The sequence below is a fragment of the Sorex fumeus genome, unplaced genomic scaffold (assembly GCF_029834395.1).
Source record: "Sorex fumeus unplaced genomic scaffold, SorFum_2.1 ptg000034l, whole genome shotgun sequence".
Classification (NCBI taxonomy): domain Eukaryota; kingdom Metazoa; phylum Chordata; class Mammalia; order Eulipotyphla; family Soricidae; genus Sorex; species Sorex fumeus.
Genome location: NW_026606091.1, coordinates 27767253 through 27785670, shown reverse-complemented (window position 1 = coordinate 27785670; position 18418 = coordinate 27767253). Strand labels below are relative to the sequence as shown.

Below are 18418 nucleotides of genomic sequence, written 5' to 3'. Positions count from 1 at the left end.
CTGATTTCCTGGGAACTCATGCAGACATGCCCTGGGAACTACTGCAAATACCAACTTGAATTATATACCTCTTTTCTAGAGGAAATAAAACAACACAATAGGAAAAAATAATAGAAAAATATTTGAAATTTTTAATTCCCTGAAAACCACGAGTGAACATTTGATGGTTACTGAAAACGGGGGTATTTGGGAACGGTGGCAAGTGTTTCCAAACCAGTACCAAGTGCATTCACATTATGCACCGAATCCCACCCCACCTTAACCTACGGCATCGGAGGCAGGCAGCTGAGTGGGCGCTCTGTCGGGGAGCCCGGCCCCTCTCTGCTGGGCCCAGGAGCTAGGGCCCTCACTTCCAGTGTGCTCCCGCCTGTCATAGCATCTGTTCCTGGAAGAACCACTGCTGACGGCTTGAGAGGGTGCAGTCCCGTAAGAGTGGGACAAACTTGTCGTTGGATTCCTTCTCGGCCTGAACACATTTCTTTGACTGTTCGTGAAACAAAGAACCATCCTAGGAAAGATCACAGGCAATTTCAGAGAATGACAAGTGATTGCTCACAGGATTTTTCCTGAAAATGTGTTCTTGCAGGGCTGGATCAATAGTACAGCAGGGAGAGCATTTGCCTTGCACACGGCTGAACCGGGTTCGATCCCTGGCATCCCCGATGGTCCCCCAAGCACTGCCAGGAGTCGTTCCTGATTGCAGAGCCAGGAGTAACCACTGAGCATCGCCAGGTGTGGCCCCCAAACCAAAAAAATAAAATTTGAAAATAATTTTTTTTAAAATGTTTTCCTAAGCCTGTGGATCTTTTTTTTTGTCCTTTCAGAAATATATATATATATAGAAATGTCTGCACTGGGTGAAGGAACCCAGAAGGTCTGGGGCACGGAGGTACAGCCTGTCATACAGCCTCCCTCTGACCCAAGAATCATCACCCTTCCAGACTCCACTTCTCATTCCTAACTGTAACATTTTTCTACCAGAAAATGTCCTCTACTTTCCTCTCATACATAGAATGAACCCTTTGTAAGTATGACAGAAGAATCTTCCCATCCCTGGGGCCAGGCTGAGAACGAATCCAAGGAAAGAGGACAGGTTTTTTGGGGTTTTTTTTGGTTATTTTTCCTTTTTCATTCTTATTATTTGTCTCCTCTACAGTGCTCAAACCGTGCTTGAATGAGCCAAAGGTACAGCCGAATTACAAATCACCTCAAGAGTCCACAGCAGAGGGGGTCACAGCATGAGGGACCTAGTGCCTCTTGGGCCTGCATCCACTGCCCGCTCCAAATCCACGGTGATGGAGAACAGACCCCAGCGGGGGTAGTGTACACTGCAAGGAACATTTCTGTGGAGGGTGGGATACTCGGGTCCTCAGGGGTCACTTCTAGAGGGGCCTGGGTACCAGAGGTGGTGCCAGGGATTGAACCAGGGATGGCTGCCCACAGGACAAGCACCTTAGGAAATCCCTGCCTGGCCCTGTGCTACAAGTGACCACTCAGCGCTCCTGCCTGGGCTTGACAGCTTCCAAGAAGCTGCCGGCTATCCACCGAGTCCTTCCTAGAGTTGGCCAAAGCTATGGGTACTGCCCTCTTTTTATTTGGTTCACCTCTTAAGTTATTTATTTACTGGAGGGGGTCCTCCAGACCACTCTTGGGATAGAAAACAGTGGAGATTTGGGCCAAGCAGGCCATCTGCTTGAATGCTAAGAACTGAGGAGGTGATGCTTAGGTCCTGCAGTGCTGGGGGCCACCAGGGCCATCCCAGTGATGCTCAGGACCTCCAGGGCTGCAAATGGTGAAGCTCAGGAGGGGCCATGTGGGATAAATCCAGGGCTGGGTGTGTGCTTTGGTGACCCCTGTAACCATCTCCCCTTCCGCTCCCCCTGATTCCAGAGCTGGGGAAAATGGGGGTGAGGTTTACAGAAGTAGAACAGTTTCCCCACCACCCCAACCCTCCCCCTGCAGGATCTGCCCTCACATCTGCTTTAAGGAGACCCCATTCCAGCAGCAGCAGCAGCAGCCCCCAGGCTGGTCTCAAGCCCCGCCCAGCCCCCAGCAACTTCAAGTGAACAAGAGAAGACAGGCAAAGCATTAGGGATCCTGCAAGACAAAGGCCCCAACAGTTCCCCATCCCACCCCACCCCCATTCCCAGGTGTCCCTTATCCCAGCATGCCTGGTGCCCGCTCCTCCCTGAGACTTCCAGGGTCTACTACAGCCCCAAGACTGACAGCACAGATGACACTGCCCACTCACCTAGCGCAGGAGGAAGTAGTGGTTCTCGGGGACCGGGTCCTGGCAGAGCTCCATGATCAGGCTCTCCCTGCCCGCCTCCACCGCCACGCACCCCTCAGGTTGGTGGGTGTTGTAGCGGATCTCCTTCCGGGATGTATACTCGAAGAACTGCAAAAGAGCCGTTTGTGGGCAACGGTTACTGTCGGCCATGGAGAAATGGACGGACACCAGGCGGGATCAGAGCGCAGGGGCCAGGCAGAGAGCCTGAGTGTCCAGTCTTGAGGGTCTGTGAGTGCCTGACCAGAGTTCCCCAAGGCCCCCTTCTCATGCTCTGCTTCTTCCCTGGGTGTTTGAGACCCCACGCTGTCCCTACCCTTGAGCTGGCCAGAGAATGGACGGTCTCAGTAGCCGAGTGGGCAACTCTGCGGCCTGAGCTGCCCTTTCTCTTCTCTGGGCTTTTCTGCCTCTTCCCGGCAAACTTGAGGGAGTTTGATCCAAGGCAATGGCACCGTGGAATCACTAAAATGTCCTGTGCAGGCAGGAACTACACTGCCAGGGAGAGGGCAGGCCTGGGTCACACAGGGAGACAGGGTGCTGGAATCGAGCATCTCCGGCCAAGTAGGTGCCCTCCTGAGCCGACCCAGATCTGCAGGGTTTTCCTTTTTCTTCCTCTAACTGTAGGTATTGGTGCACGGTTAGTCATAACTGCACAAACGGGTTTCTCTGGGTCCTATTGGGCACTGCCTGCTTCGTTTTCTATTTCCTAGATGTTCTACAATGAGTCTGTATTACCTTTGCAAGCAGAGAATCAGTTCATCTCACCGCTCCAGAATTACATGGTGCAGGGCCAGAGGGATAATACAGTGGAGAGGGTGTTAGCCTTGCTGACCTGAGTTCAATCCCTGGCATCCCATATGGTCCCCTGAGCACTGCCAGGAGTGATTCCTGAGTGCAGAGCCAGGAGTAACCCCTGAGTAACCCCAGGTGTGACTCAAAAACAAAAATAAAAACAAACAAAGAACTACATGATGTGAACCACCAAGAGGCCAAAAGGCACAATATTCCCAAAAAAGACATCTGAGCATGCATGGATCATGCAAGAGGAAATCATCAAGTATAAACCATAAACATACAATGATGACAATTAGTTAAAACACAGAAGCCAGAGTCTGTGCATAGGAGAAAGAGGGACAAGAAACTCATCTTCATCCTAAGGTGGTTTCTCCAGGTCCTCTCGGGCACATTTTCTTCACTTTCTATTTCTCAAATATTTTAAATGAGTCTCTATTACCTTTATAAATTGAAGAGGTCAAATATTCACTTTTTAAAAAAACACACATAGATGTGCTGAAAGTAGATAAAGGACCAAACATAATGGCCTCTCAGTACTGTACTGCAAACCATAATGCCCAAAAGCAGAGAGAGAGTAAGAAGGAAATTGTCTGCCATAGAGGCAGGGGATGGGGGTGGCAGGAGGGACACTGGGAACATTGGTGGTGGAAAATGAGCACTGGCGGAGGGATGGGTGTTTGATCATTGTATGACTGAAACTCAATCATGAAAGCCCTGTAACTGTATACCACAGTGATTCAATAAAAAAAAAATTAAAAAACAACAACACACATAGATTTTCCCCAATTTCCCTCTTTAAGAGGCTCCCAAGACCTTTAACCCTGGCACCCTACTGCCTTTTTCCAGAGAAAAGCGTCACCTACCTGGTTCTGGCCCAGGCCGTGACAGGTGTACAGAATGACCTGGTGCCCCACAATCTGGTTTTCATCAGGAGGATTATAGTCAAAGCAGAGTCCTTGCAGTCCTTTATTCTGGAGCTACCAAGAAACATAAGGGGAGTTTCCAGTTCAGGTTTAAACACAACTGAGTCAACCCAGGATGCTGCGGGAGGAGAAACAGCAAGTGAGGAGGGCCCGGCACAAGAACCAGGCCCAAAAGTAAGAGCTTCTGGGACCTGAGCGATAGTACAGCAGGTCAGATGGCTGGCCTTGCACATGGAAAAACCCCAGCACCCCACAGGACCTCCTGAGCACCGCCAAGAGTGATCCCTGAGCGCAGAGCCTGGAGTAAAATCCTGAGCACCGCCAGGCATGGTCCCCACACCAAAAATAAACAAATAAGTAAATAAGAGCTTCTGATATTTTTACCTATTATTAATTTATTCATTTTGGATTTTTTTTGGGGGGGAAGGAGGGGGACCATCACATCTAGCAATGCTCAGGGCTTACTTCTGGCTCTGTGCTCAGAGATCACACCTGGTAGTGCTTGGTGGGGAATCCTATGGGGTGCTGGGGATAGTGCCCAGTTTGGTCACGTGCAAAGGCCTGAAGAGCATCATGCCCCATCATCCCCTCCAGGGCTGCGCTTGGACAAAAGAGAAATGCAGTGGGACGGGGTGGGGTGGGGATGCAGGAGACAGAGGCAGGGCGAGCAAGAGTGACACACTCCCTGGGGCAGGCAGCCCACGACGGCCTCCTGATCCTCTCGGCACCTCGGGAGACCTGGACACTTCACAGTGGCCAAGGATTCAAACGTGTTCAGAGCCCGCTGGGCTTCCAGAATGGGGGAAGCAGCGTTGCCCAGCCGTGCAGCCCAGGAGAGGGGAGTCTCTACCTTGGCGTGATTTCTCTCAAGAGTGAATGGCGCACTGGGGCCGGAGAGGGTCTGGGGGGTGAGGGCACTTGCCAGGCAGGCAACCAAGCCCCAGTCTGACGCCAACACCATCATGAGTGACCCCTGAGCACCACCGGGTGAAGCCCAACCCCAACCCCCACAGCCCAAATACTTCCCATTTGTGTGCAGGGGTTTGGAGGTGGGGCGGAACGGGTGTTTAGGCCATACTTCGAGGTACTCAAGGGCCACTCCTGACGGTGTTCAGGGGACCACGTCTGGTACCGGGGATCAAACTAGGGTTGGCCACACAGAGGGCAAAGATTAACCTTAACCCCGGGACTATCTCTCTGCCCCCCCCCCCAAAGATTTCTTTTCTCTTTCTTTTGGTGAACAACAGAAGTGACTCTCCTTTTCCTGCCCCATCCTCCTCTACCCCCCCTCCGGTCCCCAAGGACCCCTGAGGTGGGAATGACTGACTGGCCCAGACACTGAAACTCGGGTGTGAAGTGATGTGATGGGTAGAGGTGGTGTGGAGAGTCCAGGCAAGCCTCAGTCTCCTCATGCACAAAATCACAGGCAGAACCTGACTCTCTTTCACATGCTCCCACGTGAGCGAGCTGAGAGCCAAACCCAGCCGGGGGAGGGGAAGAGCCAGGGGATACAACAGGGGAGGGCCGGGGCTGGGGAGCCCAAGGGACCCCATCGAGGACCTGCCCCATGCAGGGGGTGGGGACCCTGCCGGCAGCCCCGCCGGGCGCAGCCCTCTCACCATCCCGAAGCAGCCGGGCCGGTCCTCGGGCACGTGCAGCTCAGGATACACGTTCTCCAGGAACCACCTGAAGTTCTTACACTTGAGCTTCTCACGGAGCTGCTGCCTCTCGGTCACGTCTCCAAAGGACTCCTGAGGGGGGTCCATGCGGTCAGCCTGACGGTCCTCCACAGTCCCCCACTCCACCCCACCCCAGTCCTGGGGCGTGACGATGCCCCCAAGCCCCAGCTGTGCAGGTGTGGGTGGGTGCCTAGGGAGAGAGCTGTGGCAGCCGGGGTACCACCCCCCCCCACACACACACATGTGCGCGCACACACACACACACAGGGTTCCGCGTTGCCCAGCTCCAGCCTGGGGAAACCCAGTGCACCTCGATGGTCATGAAGCACCTAGGACATGACGGGAGCCCCAAACCCCCAGCCCTGTGGGCATCCCTGGACACAAAGCACTTCTTCAATGGGACAGATTGAGGAAGGCTGGCTGAGGTAGACAGCCATGCAAAGCCAAAAGACGGGGCTGGGATGAGATGAGTTAGCACACATATGCATGACCCATCCCCGGCACCACACACACACACACACACACACACACACACACACACATACATCCTCTGTGTTGAAGAGATAGCTCAATGGTCAAGAGCATATACAGGAGGCCCAGGTCCGAGTCCCGGCACGGCAGGGAACCCCCAGCACTGAGTCAAGGGTAGACGCCAAGCACCTCCAGGTGGGGGTCAAAAGTAAAAAGGAACCAGAGAGCTCATGCAAAGGGCAGGGCGCTTGCCTGGCAGGTGGCCACCCTGCCCTGGTCCCTGCCACCTCATTTGGTTCCCAGAAAAAAATCACCAGGCATGATCCCTGAGTGCAGAGCCAGGAAGAGGCCCTGGCGACCATGGCATGGGGCCTGACCTCCCCTCCACGACAGAAATACCCACGATCTGAAGAACATGCAGTGGCTGGAGGTAGCCGAAACCCAGCCCTGATTTTCCTAGAAGCAACAAGCTCAGGGTCCCCCAACCTGGGGTGGGCAGCATGAGCTGCTGGGTGTGATTCTCAAGGCCGGGTGGGCATCAAGAGACATCAGCAGAGGGTCATCACAACCATGGAGGAATCAAGCAGTCCCCCACTGGCCTCACCAAGGCCCACCGCAGCTTCTCCCTCCAGAAGTGGATGTGCGGGCATGGAGGGTGGAAGGAGGAGGGAGGAGGGGGGGGGTTGGTTCTGAGGAGGCCTGCAGGGGTGAAGGCAGAAGGGGCGGGCGGGAGGAGCTCACCAGGCGTGCGTGGGGGTTGCGGTGATAGAAGAGCTCCTTGAACTCATCCAGCCACACTTCGGCAGCGCGGACACTGTTGGCCAGAGCCTTTTTGCGTGAGTAGGGAGCTTGCTTGGGGAAGACGTGGCCAATGTGTGTGCAGGGGTGCGTCTGCAGGGTCCCGCTACACTGTCAGATCTGCAGGGCAGCGGAGTGGCTGCGTGAGGGGAGCGGGTCCATCGGCACGGCTGTCCCTTGAGGACAGAGGCCGGGCACCAAGCATCACCCAAAGAGACACTGCCGAGACTGCACCCTCCAGGGCATGAAACAGGCGGACCCCCCCCACCGCACTCCTCACCCCACCGCCCATCCCCGCCTCACCCACCCCCATGCACACGCGGGCTCCAGAACGCAGCCAAAGAACAAGGGAGCGGCCCCAAGGTCTAGCCACCAGAACCAAGACCACAAGCCCATGCACTGCTTGCTCATGCGCGGGGCTCACAGGGCCCAGAGTGGGCCCGGCCAGGAGCCCGTGGGTAGGTGACAGTCCACACGGGCGGAGTACCTGATCGCCTAGCCAGAGAAGAGAGGAAAGCAGCTAGGAAGGAGAGAAGTTGGGAAGGGGGAAAGAGGAACTGCCAGACACAGGAAGAGCAGCCTGGCACCTGGAGGAGAGACAGAAAGATCATTAAAAGCACACCTCAAAACCCAACGAGGTAGACTCATGCAAGGGCAGGGGGGTGTGAACCACCACACCCCACCACTGGCCCCAGGATGAACCATCCAGAAAAGCAGCTGAAGCGCTGGAGACACAGTACAATGGGGTTGGGCACCTGCCTTGCATGTACCTGACTCAGGTTCAGATTCTGGCAGCTCCGACCGTCCCCTGAGCACCGCCAGAAATGAGCTCTGAGTTTGGGTTTCAACCAAATTCAAAAAGAAAATTTTTTTTGAAAAAAAAAAAGACCCAAAAGGAGAGTACCTTACGATGGGAGAAGGAAAGCCCTGGGTGGAAGATAAAATTTCTATTTGGTTCACTCTTTATGCAAAGCTGGGATGTCCTATTACTTAAAAAAAAAAAATTCCAGGGGCCAGAACACTAGTACAGCGAGAAGAGCATACTGCCTGGCATGGGGCCAACCCAGGTTCAATCCGCGGCATCCCATATGGTCCCCCGAGCACAGATAGGAGTCATCTCTGAGGGTAGAGCCCGGTGTATCCCCTGAGCACCACTGTGTGTGGCCCCAAAACAAAACAAGCAAGCAGAAAAGATGAAAAAATTTCTCACAAAAATTAAACAGAGGGGCTGAAGCGATAGCACAGTGGGTAGGGCGTTTGCCTTGCACGCGGCTGACCCAAGTTTGATTCCCAGCATCCCATATGGTCCCCCAAGCACCACCAGGAGTAATTTCTGAGCACAGAGCCAGGAGGAACACCTGAGCATCGCAGGGTGTGACCCAAAAAGCCAAAAAAAAAAAATTAAACAGAAATTTTTAACATCATCAAATAGCATGACCAATGGCATATGGTCTTGAAATGTAATATGCCAGACACAAGTTCATTGGGAATCCCACGGAAATGGCGGGGGTTCTCACAGAACTGTCACTCGGGGATTCTGAGGGCAGAGGGCGGACTCAGGGGGTCACTCGTTTAGAATGTGACTCTTGCTCCGGCCTGCACGTCCAGCCACTGAACCTGACCCCTTTAACAAGCTCTCCCGAGAATCCTTCTCGGTGTCAGACTCTGAAAGTCACCCTGCTACATACATACAGAGGCGACTTCCTAAAGAGCTCAGCAAGCCCGGCGACCAAAGGTGGACCAGGAGGCAGGATGCTGTGTCTGGGGCCAACCTCGGCCCAGGGCAGCAGAGGGAAAGAAAAGAACCAGGGGACCTAGGAGGTTCCTTCCCTGCCTCCTGCTTTTCTAGTTAAAAGCACGTTCTGTGAGAAGGTCAGATGAGAGAAGCACATATATAGGCTGTCCACGTGTCCACTCTCAGGACACTGGACAAAAGGCCAAGGCGGGGAAAAGTCCAACAGGTTTTCATGAAATCCAGAGAGACAGAGGCATGGGAGAGAGAGAGAGAGAGAGAGAGAGAGAGAGAGAGAGAGAGAGAGAGAGAGAGAGAGAGAGAGAAAGAGAGACAGACAGACAGACAGACAGACAGACAAGCACGGCTACAGAAAGAGACAGAGACAGACACGGAGCCACAAGAGAGCAACAGGAGAGGCTAAACACGCACAAGGGGAGACTAGAACACTTACCCGAAAGGAGAATTCGAGGTTTTCTCCGCCCCAAACTTCCATTCCTGTATCATAAGACCCCAGATACTGAAAATATTTCTTACTCACAGCAAACAGCCCACCAGCCATTGTCGGGGACCTGGAAGAGTTGCAACACCTGCGTCTCAGTGCCGGCCGCAGGAACCCTTACCCAGGCCTGATCTGCCTTCATCAGTCTGGGAGCACTGGTGGTGGGGGGGCTCTGCTGGGAGTCCTAGCTGGGGAAGCTCCCAGACCCCTCCAAATAATCAGAGAACTGCATGTGATGCATGTGCTCACGAGGGGTCAAGGGAAGGGACAGCTGTTCCAGGGCGGAGAGGGTACAGGCCCGGGGCGTGTCCAGTACAGAGGAATGAACGGTGCTGGGAAGGCCTCAGCATGGGCAAAGTCTAAGCATGAGAGGACCCCGGCAGCTGCAGATGGACCCGGAGAGAGGGTGGAGAGAGCACATGGCTGGGAGGGTGGCGGGGTGGGCGGTGGTGGTGGTCTCACAGCAGAGCCCAGGCACTCACAGATGCAGCTGGGGGCTGCTGGAGGCCATGAAAGATGATTCTAGCACATTTCCCTGAAGCCCTCGATTCTGGCGTCTTCCCCGGCCCCCAGAGGTGGCTCAGGTCGAAAGCTGGAAGGGAAGCACCCCAGAGTGCAGATGTGGGTGTGGGAAACTGGTGGCAGCCGGGTCCCTGCGGTGGCACTGGGGGGCCCTCCCAGCACTGCAGGCTCAGAGAACACGGGGAAAGGCCAGTGGGACTCCTTGGTGGGGGATGGAAGAACAGGAGGAAGGGAAGACCAAGAAAGGGAGAGAAGAGAGAGAAAAGGGAGGGAGAGAAGGAGGGAAGGAGAGAAGGAGGGAGCGAGATAGAGAGGGAGGGAGAGAGAGACGAAGGAAGGAAGGAAGGAAGGAAGGAAGGAAGGAAGGAAGGAAGGAAGGAAGGAAGGAAGGAAGGGGAAGGAAGGAGGGAGGGAGGGAGGGAGGGAGGGAGGGAAGGAAGGAAGGAAGGAAGGAAGGAAGGGAGGAGGGAGGGAGGGAGGGAGGGAAGGAAGGAAGGAAGGAAGGAAGGGAGGGAGGAAGGGAGGGAGGAAGGAATGGAGGAAGGAAGGGGAAGGAAGGAAGGAAGGAAGGAAGGAAGGAAGGGAGGGAGGAAGGAAGGGAGGAAGGAAGGGGAAGGAAGGAAGGAAGGAAGGAAGGAAGGGAGGGAGGAAGGAAGGAAGGAAGGAAGGAAGGAAGGAAGGGGAAGGAAGGGGAAGGAACGAAGGAAGGAACGAAGGAAGGAAAGGAAGGGGAAGGAAGGAAGGAAGGAAGGAAGGAAGGAAGGAAGGAAGGAGGGAAGGAAGGAAGGGGAAGGAAGGAACGAAGGAAGGAACGAAGGAAGGAACGAAGGAAGGAAAGGAAGGGGAAGGAAGGAAGGAAGGAAGGAAGGGAGGGAGGAAGGAAGGAAGGAAGGGGAAGGAAGGAAGGAAGGAAGGGGAAGGAAGGAAGGAAGGGGAAGGAAGGAAGGAAGGAAGGAAGGAAGGAAGGAAGGAAGGAAGGAAGGGGAAGGAAGGAAGGAAGGAAGGAAGGGAGGGAGGGAGGGAGGGAGGGAGGAAGGAAGGGAGGAAGGAAGGAAGGGGAAGGAAGGGGAAGGAAGGAACGAAGGAAGGAACGAAGGAAGGAAAGGAAGGGGAAGGAAGGAAGGAAGGAACGAAGGGGAAGGAAGGAAGGAACGAAGGAAGGAACGAAGGAAGGAACGAAGGAAGGAAAGGAAGGGGAAGGAAGGAAGGAAGGAAGGAAGGAAGGGGAAGGAAGGAAGGAACGAAGGAAGGAACGAAGGAAGGAAAGGAAGGGGAAGGAAGGAAGGAAGGAAGGAAGGGAGGAAGGAAGGAAGGAAGGAAGGAAGGGGAAGGAAGGAAGGAAGGAAGGAAGGAAGGAGGGAAGGAGGGAAAGAAGGAGGGAGGGAAAGAAGGAAGGAAGGAAGGAAGGAAGGAGGGAAAGAAGGAGGGAGGGAAAGAAGGAAGGAAGGAAGGAGGGAAAGAAGGAGGGAAGGAAAGAAGGAAGGAAGGAAGGAAGGAAGGGGAAGGAAGGAAGGAAGGATGGAAGGAAGGAAGGAAGGAGGGAAAGAAGGAGGGAGGGAAAGAAGGAAGGAAGGAAGGAAGGAAGGAAGGAAGGAAGGAAGGAAGGAAGGAAGGAAGGAGGGAGGGTGGGAGGGAGGAAAGGAGGGAGGGAAGGAGGGAGGGAGGAAGGGAGGGAGGGAGGGAGGGATGCCAGCATGAGAGCACTTTCACATGGCTTTAGGGTATAAGACTAGGGAACAGGGTGACTGAATCATGCAAGAAAGCTGAGATGATGTGTGGAGTTCATGCACAATTCAATCAGCAAATCAGTGGCTGAATAAATAGCAGTACTCCTACATTAAAAAAAAAAAACAACCAAAAACTGAGATGTGGGAGGGGGCAGGCAACTGACCTTGAAGCTGCTGCATGTGTGCATGTGTGTGGGTGTGTGCACATGTCTTCATATGTGTGCACTGGGGGAGGAGGTTGGGGAGGGGAGTATGTCTCGACATCACAGGCTGCATCTGTGACCTGACACATGATCCCTCCTCCTCTGCCTCAGTCTCTAAATCTGCTGTGTGAGGGGCAATGCCAGCGACCCCCCAGTGGCCACTCCAGCAATCCGGGTGCCACCCTCAATCCGTCCTTTTTCCCAGATGTCAATCAGCTTCTCCAAATCCCCCCACCGCCCCGGAGGTCCCACCACACCCCAGTCTCAGCCTCCGTCTTCTCCTGCGCCCGCATTTCTGACGGGGAAGTCTGCAGAGCCTCCTAACACATGCCTGGTCCCTGCACCCCATCCTGTGCCCACCAGCTCCCTCACCACGAGGCACCAGGAGTAATTCCTGAGTGCAGAGCCAGGAGTAACCCCGAGCCTCAGCAAGTGTGGCCCGAAAACTAAGCCAAACAAATGAAACAGAACGCGAGCAGCCGGGCTCAGACCCAGGCTCACCCACTGACCAACGCTGGCTCTCGGCCGCCCTCACCCTGCGCCCTCACCCATCCCCTAACTGGCTTCAGTCCCACAGAGGCCTGCCACTAAGTGCTCAGAGTCGTCACCATGGAGTTGCCACCTGACCCAGAACCCCACGCCCACTTGGACAGCCGGAAGTGGCAGCCAGCCACCTCGGGCCCTGGAGACTGGCACCAGTCTAGGGGGCAGGGCACCTGTGATATCAGTCCTCCCCGGGGCATGGCACACAACTCCTGAAAGGCGGACACACCCACCAGAGGTGAAGGGGCCAACAAAAATGGCCACTTTGACACTAGGCAGAATTATGGGTTCCCAAGGCAAACATCTCGGGACAGGCAAGAAGGCAAACGCGAAGGGACAAAGCGTGGTGGCCTCATTCGCGTGAGGCGTCTGGAAGGGGGAAAGTTTTTGTGGGGGTGTGTTAGAGGCCATGGAGCCGTTAGGGGCTGGGGTTGACACACACCGCCTGACGGTTGGAGAGATTCTGCGAGGTCGAGGGAAAAGTGCGCTTGAGTCTCCCAAGTTATATATTTAAGAACGGTCAGAGCAGTACATTTTAGGATACATACTTCACCCTATTTTTATTTATCTTGTTTTGGCTTTGGCTTTGGGACCACACCCGGCAATGCTCGGGAGCAACTTCTGGCTCTGCACTCAGGAATCACTCCTGGCGGTGCTCGGGAAACCATAACAGGGTGCCTGGGGGATCGAACCCAGGGCAAACTCCTGCAAGGCAAGCGCCCTACCCATGAACTATCTCTCCAGCCCCCTCACCTTTGTTTTTAAATAAACAAAATAGGTCAATGAATATGAACCCCACACTTAGAGCGGGGTGGGTGTAGAGTAAAAAAATAATCAGCAGATGCTTTAGAACAAAACCAGGTGGGGCCCCAGCGAAGCATCCCTGCCCTCCCCCGGGGTGTCTGCTGCAGTTGGTGGGGGGGGGGTGTTACGCTCCCAGCCAGTCCTGACCTGATGACATCGATGGGGGACCGCATCCGCTTCCGCTCCCGCTCAGGGACCACGTGGCACGTGAACACCAGCCACCAGTCAAAGCCACCGATCTGAGGATCTCCGGAGTTGCCCAGGTATTCAAAAGTGTTCCAGTCAATCACGTCGATCACGGGGCACACCACCGCCGTCTCCTCCTCCCCGATCCTGCAGTGACCACACACACACACACACACACACACACACACACACACACACACCACCCAGATATGGCCAGAACCGGAGTGACTGGGAACGCCCGCGCCCCTTCCAAGCCGTGCTCGCTCCCACTGAGGCCCAGTGTGTGCCCTCAGGTCCCCTGCTTCTGGACCCTGCATGGCATCGGTCCTCAATGCCACCCTCCAGCCTGGGATTCAGAGGGAGAGCGAGACACGATGATGGCTCTGCTCTTAGCCCCTGGCATTGGCTTCGGCCCCTGGGAGTCCAGTTGCTGGGACCCTCTTTGAAGTTGGGGAAGAGAAAGAAGCCATGAAGGGAGCCAGAGTGGGTGAGGACAGGGATGGGGAGGGCAGAGAGCAGCAGGGTGAGGCTGGGAGCCAGATGATGGACACCCACACCTGGGAGAGGAGACAGTGGGTGCGTGTGCTCCAGAGGCCAGCTGCGCAGACCCTGAACCCCTCCCCCCGCATCCTTGTCCACGCCACATGGGGGCACAGCCCACCTGGAGAAGTCTGGGGGTAGCCGACAACAGTGATGCAGCATCAGGAGGGAGGAAGTGGAGGGAGTAAGGTGGGTCTGGGGGAAGGGCAGCCTGGAGTGGTTCCCCTCCCCCCTGCATTTAAAACCCTTTCAAACAATGATACTTAAAAGCATAGTTTAAGACTACAGGGGTAAGAAGATAAAAATAACCCAGGCGAGGGCCATCTGCTTCCTGTCCATGATTCTGCTCATGGTTTCCTAGTGAGGCTAAGGAAGGTGGACGCCAGAGACACAGGACCCCAGGGAAGGTGCCTGCCCGACAGGTGGCTGCCCTGGTTCAATCCCCAGCACCTCATGTGGTCCCCTGAACACGACCAGGAGTGATCCCTGAATACAGAGCCAAGAGTAAGCCCTGAGCACTCACGAGTAAGCCCCTTCACACACACAACTCCCCCCCAAAAAAAACAGGGGCTGGAGCCATAACACAGTGGGTAGGGCTTTTGCCTTCCACGCGGCTGACCCAGGTTTGATTCCCAGCATCCCATAGAATCCCCTGAGCACCACCAGGAATAATTCCTGAGTCCATGAGCCAGGAGTGACCCCCTGTGCATTACCGGGTGCGATCCATAAAAGCAAAAAATAAATAATAAATAAATACATAAGAGAAATTACTGTGAATCACCATTTCTGTGGGTCCCTTCAGACTTGACGAGCCCCAGGCAACACAGGTACTGGATGACCTGGGAAAGTCAGCCCAGCATGAAGGAAAGAGGACCAAAATGTGCTGCCTAGGGCTGTGATCTGATAAGATCCACACCATCCTGTTCTTGGCCTCTCTGCCCAGGGCAGCACTTTTCGACTCAGGCACCTGACCAGCGGCAGTAAAAGCAACTCCACTGTACCAGCAAGCCATGGGTACAGCAGCGCCTGATGCCCTTGAAGGCTCCCAGCCCAGGGTCCCTGATCATGTGACCAGGGATGGAGCCGTGGCCTGAGACTGGGGGACGGGGCAGCCAGGCCGAGCCGGAGGCCCACGGAGCGGGGTGTCCTGTGTTCCCACTGGGCACCGCCCACGCACCTCTGCAGCAGCGGCTCCAGCCAGCCCTCGTGGCACTCCCAGGGGCAGTCCAGGAAGGTGAGGACGTCGGCCTTGGCCCCCGAAGCCCCGAGCAACCAGGCGTGCACCAGGCCCTCCCTCTTGGTGGCGCGGATGAGGCGCACCTTGGGCAGGTGGGCCAGCTCGGCTTCCAGGCACTCCTTCAGGTGCTCTGGGGAGGAGAATGGGGCAGCCGGCTCACTCTCGCCCTGCCCGGGCAAGGGAAGGCTGGGATGGAGAACTCTAGAACCACCAGCAATGTTCCCATGTGCCCCCCTTGGACCCAGACGCCCAGGTCTCAGGACTGTCAGGACTTGGTGCCCAGCTGGCTCTATCGGCATCGCCTCACGCTCACCTGCCCTGCACTCTGTCATGGGCAACGCTGAATGACCCCGAATACTCTTCCCACGACTTCCAGCCGAGCACATGGCCACCACCCCAAAGACATCAGTCACCGAGGTTAAGATGTGTGATCCCCAACGCCCCACCTGGTCCTCTGAGCACAACAGGAGTGAGCCCTGAGCACAGTGCCAGGAGCAAGCCCGGAGAACCGCCCAGCGGCCCCCAGAACAAACAAGCGAGACTACAGTCCTGAGCGTCCCCTGCAGCCAGGTGTGGCCAGGTGACTGTTCTTCTGCAGGGTGGGAGGTGAGACCCCTACTAGGTGCTGCCCGAGTCCCCTGGACACCCTTCAGGACAGGTGGGAGTGAGAGAGAGAGGGGAGGGGCCAGGCTGGGGCAGCCCAGGGAGGACAGCACCCCAAAGAAGGCGAGTGTTCACCCCTGCCCCCACCCCTGGCCCCCACACCTGCCTCCACACCTGGCCCCCACACCCTCCCTCACAGTTGGCCCCCAACACCTCTCCCCCACCTCTGTCCCCAAGACCTCTCTCTCACACCCACCCCCCAACACCTGCCCTCTACACCTGTTCCCCCATGCCTATAGCCCATACCTATCCCCCACACCTGTCCCCCACACCTGCTCCCACACCTGCCCTCTACAGCCATACCCCAACTGCACGGAGACGTTCCCTGTTGTCTCCTGTAAATCACTGTTATCTAGAGCCTCACAGAGAACAGCCCAGCACAGCCTTCAATCAGAACCCGTCCACAGCGAGAACCAGACAGAGCTCAGAGGCAAGAGCAGGGGAGGGGAGGATGGGGGTCAAGGGAGGGCGGGGTGGGGGGAGGGGAGGTCAGGGCAGGGTAGAGGGGAGGCCGGGTACCTCTATCGCTGTAATCATCCACCAGGATGACCTCCTCCAGCAGGATGTCTGGGGACATCTCGAGGACACTGTAAACGGTGCGAAGGAGGGTTGACCAAGCTTCGTTATAAGACGCGATGATCACGGACGTCGTTGGCAGACTTTCATAATTGTACTTCTGCTCTCTGCACCTGCAGAAGCAACACAGCCTCAGGGACGGGGAACACCCTGCACCGGGGCATCCCAGGCCTGGCACGGTGCTTCGAAGGACCTCTGAAGGGAACGTCAATCATGGTTGAGACCTGCCATACAATTTGGCCGCATCTTCTAGAAATGCTTTGCCCTGGAGCCTCCTGGAAGCCTCGGTAGCTCCCAAGAAAGGTTGTACAACGACACCCAAAAAGCCTGAAGTCACTCTGGTAAGGGCAGGCTGGGTCACCCACGAAGTCGTACTGTTGACATGGCCTCCAGGGCCAGATGGCCCAATGATGAACCTGGCTCAGATCCAATGCTTCAGGGCCATCCCTGGGTCGGGATGGGATCCTCCAGAGCCAAACTTGATGGTGCCCAGGGGGCAGGCAGTGTCCAGGAAGGCACTTGGGTCTTTTCACACGGTCCCCTGACCCTGAGCTCTCTCCCTGCTCTGAGGTTGTGTATTTAAGCTGGGCAGCAACGTTCACAGTTTTGCCACCCAAAACCTAGGCTGGCTCCAAAGACAGGAAGACGGTTCCATCCTCAGGCTGTGCAGGTTTCACCTCTGTCCACTCCCACTTCAACCCCGCTGCCCAGCTTCTACTCAGCTCTCTCCTCCTCTGCCTGGCACCCTCCCTGCCCTCCTTCCAGAACCCCTGGAAAAAGCCCTGTGTGGAGAACACCTGTCTGGGGTGGCCGCTCCCTCTGGCCGTCGCCCGTTCCTGCATACCAAAAAGTCATGTCCCCTCCACTCATCCCCTCCTCCCATGGCCCAAGTTTCCTCACAGACATGTTTGACTCATGCGAGGCTTGGGGCTGGGGCACAGGAATGCTAGGGACACTGGTGGACACCACGGGGCAGCCTTGTGGGGAGAGGAGGTTCGGGAACATGTATGTCTGACTGAGAATCAAATCCATCTCTGATGGTGGGGCACAGGGTCACTGTGGGCTTTTGCTGTCTGGGGAGCCTGTGGGCTGTGAAGGGTTCCACACTGGGGTGAGGCTCTGGGCAGAGAAAGTCCATCCAGTCCTTGAGAGGTTTGGGAAATACCTGGAGGTTTGCAGGTCCTTTACCTGAGGCATGATCTGGCCACTAGGGGGCCTGGCACCCAGGAAGCATTGGGGGCAAGGTTGGGGCTCTTCCCGGTGGACACTGCAGAGGGGGTGTAGACACAACAGGCACCATGGGCATGGGCATGACATGTCAGGTTCTGATCCATGGTGAGACCCCACAGGACAGCTCATGATTCATCAAGAAGTATGAGCTGTTCCCTGGAAGGACCCGCCACACCCAATGCCACACACCCACACAGGCTGGGATGCATCCATTTGTAGAAACAATCTTGGAAACAGGACAGTGGCTGTCAGAGAGAATGATTCAGCCCTCTCCCCTGTCTCTCCTCTGCCACCAATTCATGATCCCTTAAACCGTCCCAGGTAGTGCCTAGAACTCAGTTGCTGACTGTTCCATCCTCCATCCTTTTCAGGACTTCCTTTGCCAGAATAGAAAAAGTGCACTGGAGGAGGGGGAGCTCTCGGCTCAGACTTTTGCTTGGTCTGTAGCCCATGATTCTGTCTGCCAAGCCTAAGGGGAGGGAACCAAGCAGGCAACAAGAGCCAGAAGCGAAATACTAGGCAGGACCTCTGAGAGACCCAGGTCTAGGAGGTGGACAAGATGGATGGGTCAGGAATCACCAAATTTGACAAGAATCAAATGTGAGGTTTGCTCTGACAAAATGGTGCCCAAAACCAAATGGCAACAGGCTGAGTGGACAGCAAGATTCCTGGAGTCAGAGATCACCTTGTCCCACGTGAGGAAGACAAGACTTATCGCCCACCTGGTGAAAGGAAGCCACCAGGCTTCATTCCAGGTTCCTTACCATTGACCCACGAATAGATGACTAGGACCAGACCAAGACAACTTCAAAGCCCCCTTCATCTAACCCAGGGCGCGGGTGTACCATTGCCTTACCTGAGGTTCGGAGAGTCCGCCCGGGAGCGCCCCCAGTAAGTTACTCCTATTTCCTTAACTTTATTTATATGTCTCTGTCCCTCTGTACGACCCAGATGGGGTTCCCAAATCTCTCACCGAGGAAGAGAGTGAGAGCAGTTTGCC

At 55.6% G+C, this 18418-nt stretch overlaps 1 pseudogene; it reads right to left on the bottom strand.

The window, feature by feature from the left end:
- Positions 1-370: 370 nt before the first annotated feature.
- On the bottom strand, positions 371-17043 carry LOC130026603 (polypeptide N-acetylgalactosaminyltransferase 12-like; annotated as a pseudogene).
- Positions 17044-18418: the final 1375 nt, after the last annotated feature.